This window comes from Neofelis nebulosa, chromosome 7 (assembly GCF_028018385.1).
Source record: "Neofelis nebulosa isolate mNeoNeb1 chromosome 7, mNeoNeb1.pri, whole genome shotgun sequence".
Taxonomy (NCBI): domain Eukaryota; kingdom Metazoa; phylum Chordata; class Mammalia; order Carnivora; family Felidae; genus Neofelis; species Neofelis nebulosa.
In genome coordinates this window covers 149,653,348-149,660,271 of record NC_080788.1, presented here as the reverse complement: position 1 = coordinate 149,660,271, position 6,924 = coordinate 149,653,348, and the positions used below count along the sequence as shown (strand labels likewise).

Sequence of the window (6,924 nt, the reverse complement as noted above, 5' to 3'; positions counted from 1 at the left end):
TAAATACATCATTTGAGATTTTATTCATATTCCACATAGTAAACATTCAATGTAGTATTACTTTCAGGTGTAAAATATAGTGATTCAACATTTCCATACAACACCCATTGCTCATTATGAGTGCGGCCCTCCAACCCCATCACCTACTTCCCCAAACTTCCTCGCACTTTCCCTCTGGTAACCATAAGTTTGTTTTGTATAGGTAAGAATCTGTTTTGTTGGGTTTATATGTTCCATGGGTTAAGCCTAAGACTCTTGATTTGGGTTCCTGTCTTGATTTCATGGATCCTGAGATCAAGCCCCATTTTGGTTTCTGCACTGACAGCAAAGAGACTGCTTGGGATTCTCCTTCCCGCTTCCTCTGCTCCTCCCCCCATTCTATCTCAACATAAATTTAAAAACATTGAAAAAAGTTTATTTCTTGGTGTAGCTCTTCTCTCTTCTTTGTCCCATTTCCCATTTGAAGTTCCTTAAATTCTACATATGAATGAAATCATATAGTTGTCTTTCTCTCACTTGTTCCAATTAGCATAATACTCTCTAGCTCCATCCATATCATTACAAATAGCAAATGTCATTCCTTTCAGGGCTGAGAAACATTCCAGTGTATGAGTATGAGTGTGTGTGTGTGTGTGTGTGTGTGTGTGTGTGTGTGTGTAGATATACCACATATACTTTATCCATTTATGAGCCAATGCTTACTTGGACTGTTTCCAGAGCTAGACTGTTTTTGATAGGGCTGCTATAAACATAGAGTTGCAATCCCCTTGAAATTAGTATTTTTGTATCCTTTGGGTAAATACCTAGTAGTTCAATTGATCAATCATAAGGTAGTTATATTTTTAGCATTTTGAGGAATGCCCATGCTGTTTTCCAGACAAGCTGCACCACTTTCCATTCCCACAAGCAGTGAAAAAGTGTTCCTCTTTCTCTGTATCCTCACAAACACCTGTTGTTCCTTGTGTAGTTGAGTTTAGTCATTCTGACAGGAGTGAGTTGATATTTCGTTGTAGTTTTGATTTATATTTCCCTGATGATGAGTGATGTTGAGCATCTTTTCATGTGTTTACTGACCATCTGTATGTTGCATTTTGGAAAGTCTATTCATGCCTTCTGCTCATTTTTTTAATAGGATTATTCAGTTTTGGAGTTGAATTTTATACTATATACAGAAACCCTGAAAAACTCCACCAAAAATAAACCCACTAGAACTGATACAATAAACAAGTAAAGCTGCAGCATACAAAATCAACATACAGAAATTTGTGCATTTCGATACAACAATAATGAAGGAGAAAGAGAAATCAAGGAATTTATCCCATTTACAATTACACCAAAAACCATAAGATACCTAGAAATAACCCTCACTAAAGAGTTACAAGAGCTTTACTCTGAAAAACCTGGGACATTTATGGTACAAATTGAAGAAGACACAAAGAAATGGAAAAATATTCCACGCACATGGATTAAAACAAAAAAACATTGTTAAAATGTTGATACTACCCAAAGCAATCTAGACATTCAATGCAAATAATTCAATGCAAATATCCCTGTCAAATAATACAAGCATTCCTCACAGAGCTAAAACAAATAATTCTAAAATTATCATGGAACCACAAAAGACCTTGAACACCCAAAGCGATCCTAAAAACGAAAAGAAATGGAGGCATCGGAATTCTGGATTTCAAGCTATATTACAATGCTGTAGTCATCAAGACAGTATGCTCCTGGCACAAAAAGTGACACATAGATTAATGGAACAGAGTAGAAAACCCATAAATGGACACATAAAAATATGGTCAACTAATCTTTGACAAAACAGGAAACAGTATCAAATGGAAAAATGACAGTCCCTTCAACAAATGGTGTTGGGAAAACTGGACAGCAACAGGAAACTCTAATGGAACTGGACCACTTTCTTACAATATACACAAAAACAAATTCAAAATGGATGAAAGACCTAAATGTGAGACAGGAAACCATCAAAATCCTAGAGGAAAACACAGGCACCAAACTCTTTGACCACGGTCAGAACAACTTCTTACTGGACATGTCCCAGATGCAAGGGAAACAAAAGCAAAAATGAACTATTGCGACCTCAAGATAAACAGCTTCTGTACAGCAAAGACACAATCAACAAAACTAAAAGGCAACTGACAAAATAGGAGAAGATATTTGCAAATGGCATATCAGATAAAGGCTTAGTATCCAAAATCTATAAATAACTTTTCAAACTCGACACTGAAAAAAACAAATAATCTGGTGAAGAAATGGTCAGAAGACATGAATAGACATTTTTCAAAGAAGACTTCCAGATGGTGAAAAGACACCATCTTTTCATAATGAGGCTCATTGTCACTCCTCGTCAGGGACATACATCAAAACCACAATGAGATAACACCTACACCTGGCAGGATGGCTAAAATTAACATGGTGGGAATGCAAACTGGTGCAGCCATTCTGGAAAATAGTGTGGAGATACCTGAAAAAAATTAAAAATAGAACTATCCTGTGATCGAGCAATTGTTTTACTAGGTATTTATCCCAAGGATACCAAAATGCTGATTCGAAGGGGCACATGGACCCCAATGTTCACAGCAGCCCTATCAACAAGAAGCAAATTGTGGGAGAACCCAAATATCCACCAGGCGATGAACGCATAAAGAAGATGTGGTAAATATATACAATGGAATATTACTCAGCCATCAAAAAGAATGAAATCTTGTCATTTACAACAATGTGGGTGGAACAACAACGTATTAACCTAAGTGAAATAAGTCAGTAAGAAAAAGTCAAATATCATATGATTTCATTCATATGTGGAATATAAGAAATACAACATAGGGGAAGGCAAAATAAAATAAGATAAAAACAGAGAATAGGAAACTGGAAGAGACTCTTAAATACAGAGAACAAACCAAGGGGAAGGGGGTAAGGTGGGCTAAAAGGGAGGTGGGCATTAAGAAGGGCACTTGTTGAAATGAGAACTTTGTGTTATATGTACGTGATGAATCACAAAATTCTATACCTGAAATCAATACTGCACTGTAGGTTAACACACTTGTATTTAAATTTAAAATATTACAAGAAAATTAAATACATACATATATGAACTCTTGGGAGTACCTCAAAATAGCAAGCTTCTGCACAGTGAAGGAAACAATAAACAAAACTAAAAGGCAACCTATGGAATGGAAGAAGATATTTATAATTGGCGTATATTCAGGGTTAGGATCCAAAGTATGTAAATTGTTTAAAATTATTTTCACTTATCAGTACACAGTGTGTGTCCATGCATACTTTGTGTGAGAAGCAAAACTCGTGTATTGCGGTAAGATCTCACTGAAACTGAGATCCACCCTCTTCACTGAATTTTAACCATACAGTACAATATTGTTAACTACACATGTAATGTTGTGGAGAAGACCTCTAGAAATTAGTTGTATTGCATAACAGAAAATCACACCCCTTGATATCTAACCCTCATTGCGCCTCGCTGCCAGCCTCTGGCAACTGCCACTCCACTTTCTGTTTTATTGTTATCAAAACCCAAATTGAACTGCGTGTTGCTGGAAAGGTCAACGTTCAAAGTTTTAGTTTTGGTAGGAAAGGAATTTGAGCTTTATGCACAAGGCCAGCCACTGGTGAGAATGCAGACTCCTGTCCAAAAGCCAACTCTGAGGTTTCTCCATGACACAGGGGGTTTTAAAGGAGGAGAGCATATTTAATCAAACAAGGGAGTTCCATGGCTGATAACGTGTTTTGATCATGTGCAGACTCCATGGTGCAAGCTGCCAAAGTTACCTCCACTCCCTGGCATCTCCAGCTGAGGAGGGAACCACACATGCATGGGGGGAGACTGCCAGAGGCCAGGAAAGAATGCCAATAAGGGATTAGAGCGGAAAACCCCTGGGGCTCACACATGGTCAGCACTACTTTCTGTTCTCCCCAGCTGGCATAAAAAGAATACTAAAATGCAACCTTGTACTTCACCAATCATGACATAGAATACTGGGAAATGTTTCCTCAGTAAACTCAGAGGAAGCTTCAAACCAAAAACCAAAGGATCAAATGGCTTGAAAACTAATGTCTAACCAGAATGAGACATGAAAAACGACAAAGCTACTTTTTAGTCACATATAAAGGTAAAATTGACAATGTCCACCTCCACATCCCAAGGAAGTAGGAAGCATTGGTCTCCATAATGAGGAAAAGTAGTCATCCATAGAAAGTGACCCAGCAGTACCACAGGAGATGGAATTGGTAGAGAAGTTCAGGGTGTTAAAATTTCATATCCCATATTCACTAGCTAGATTAAAGGTGGAATGTGTTGAATAGAGCCATGTCTCTGGGTCCAAGTCGTTACTATGTCCATGTGAGCACACTTGAACTGGCTCACCTGCTTCTCCCACATCCACCCCAGCTGAACTGTTGTGCAAGGTCACACAATGCCACACCCTGGGACTGTTACCTAAACCCACAAGTGGATCCCAGGTGCAGGGTGCTGGCCACCCGGTACAGCCCTCTGTTCTGTCAGATGGCCTAGACCTCACTTTGCTGAGGATCCTCCATTTATACATTCTCACTGGCAGATGTCCCGGAGCAGGGCCATGAGGCTGTCAGAGGGCCAGGTCATCTTGAGGGTGTCACTCTTGCAGTTTGCACTCTGGGCAGTGCTGGCTCCTGTCCAGGGTTCTCAAGGTCGTCCCTCATGTCGCTACATCTCCTTGAGGTGGTAATTACAAAGAAGGAGCTGCACAATGGCAAGGGCATTCAGATGACTGGTTGGCTGTCCTGTAGCCTGTGTTTTGGGACAAGAGACCTGTTATCCACATGTGGCCAAAGAAACCCTTCAGGTCCAGACATCTGCTGATGATCACTCAGGATGATCAGGGGCACTTGCAGATGGACTACCCCTCCATGCCTCCAGACTGTTACTACCTCGGCTACCTGGAGGAGATTCCTCTTTCCATGGTCACCATGGACACGTGCTATGGGGGCCTTTAAGGTATCATGAATTTGGATGACCTTGCCTATGAAATCAGACCCCTCAGCGATTCCCAACATTTGAACACATTGTTTCTCAGATAGTGGCAGACGCCAATGCAATGGGACCTACTTATAACCTGGGATATAAGGAGGATAGGGACCCCTGTTCCTCAAGCAAATGCCAGTACAGTCCTCAGGATCTGTAGTAAGTTGTAGTCATCCCATCACGGAATTTTGCTCTCAGTTCCAAAACAATATATAGTATGTTCAACCACGGGTCAAAACGTGACCAATTCCTAATAAGGCTAGTTAGCTTAATTGACTCATTGTTTCATGGGATTCATGTAAGTTACTATATTGGTTTCATGATAATTTATAATGAGAGATATCCAGCTAACATGGGCAAATATGTGTTGCATCAGAGTCCTTTTTTTTTCGATACTATGAGTCCAAGGGTTTTCGATTTCTTAGACCACATTCATCCTTAGTTGCGATTCGAAATGGATCCCATGAAGTTAATTTCAATCCTGTTGTATGTAGTATATGCCATCCACAAAGCCCCATCATGATGGGTTATTTAGGCAGACATTATTTACTCATGTCTGTCATAGCAACACATCAGATTGCAAAAAATATTGGTTTGTGGGTTGACACTGATGAATATGCTTGCCAGAAAAGGTCCAACTGCATTAGGACCCAATTCCCTTGTATACCTGAAGCTTTCAGGAAGTGTTCCTTCATTCATATGAAGCGCAAAATGAGTGGCAGATTAGGCAAGTGTCTCTTCAACATCTAAATGGTGCATTGAAATAAAAGCTTGACCCACAATCATTTTGGAAACTACTTAGCTGACCCAGGCAAGCATTGTGACTCCTTAGAGCAGTGCTATAGCAATCTGTGCTGTATGAGTGATTGTATTTTAACCCCTGGGGACAAATGTATACAGGCAGATGCTATACAAACTGCACCGATTTCGATGCTGGGACACTTGGCAGGCCAATCCAAAATATATGTGATCTTCCAGAGTCCTGTCGTGGGGTGTCCTTGCCGGGCCCTGATGACTTCCATATGCAAGATGGAACCCCGTGCACTGAAGAGGGATGCTGCTATCATGGGAATTGCACTGACCACACTATGCACTGCCAAGAAATCTTTGCAAAATTCTGGAAAGGTGAAGATATCTGCTATACCATAAATCAAAAAGGCAGCCGATATGGACACTGCAGAAGACCCTGGGGAATTCAACGCTGAATCCTGTTCCCACACAGACGTGCCTTGTGGAAGGTTGCAGAGTAGGACTGTCACACATCTCCCTCAGCTGCAAGAGCATGTTGGATTCCATCCATCTGAGATCTCAGGGTTCTGGTGTTTGCGGCTGAATTCACATAGTAGCACAGGAACAACCGATTTTGGTCATGTGAGAACTGTCACCCCTATGCTTCTAGAAAGTTCTGTCAGGACACCTACTGCACTGGCAGTGTGGCTCAGCTGAATTATGACTGTATCCCGGAGATGCAGTCACAGAGGGTCATGCGACAATAACAGGAACTGCCATTGCCACATAAGCTGGGATCCTCCATGGTGCACTGGACGAGGCACTGGTGGGAGCACAGGCAGTGCACCCCTCCAAGAAGAATGCAGCCAGTGAGGCAAAGTCATGAATCCCTGTTATATCTCAGAGCGGTTTTTGGTCCCATTTAAGCCATAATAGATGCATTCCTTGTGGTGTCGCCACAAATGTCAAATTATCAACCCCGAGAAAGTTAAGGGATTGATTGTTGCTGACGACAATCCATAATTAGCCTCCTGACTGCTGAACAACTATAGACAATCCAACTGGCACATGTGTGAAAATACAGTAATGAGGCTGCAGAGCTGACATCTACATTTCAGGGGTCTGCAGTAGACACAGGGGTCCACAGGCACATCACGGCT

At 41.0% G+C, this 6,924-nt stretch overlaps 1 pseudogene; it reads left to right on the top strand.

The window, feature by feature from the left end:
* Positions 1-5,108: 5,108 nt before the first annotated feature.
* On the top strand, positions 5,109-6,637 carry LOC131518059 (disintegrin and metalloproteinase domain-containing protein 29-like; annotated as a pseudogene).
* Positions 6,638-6,924: the final 287 nt, after the last annotated feature.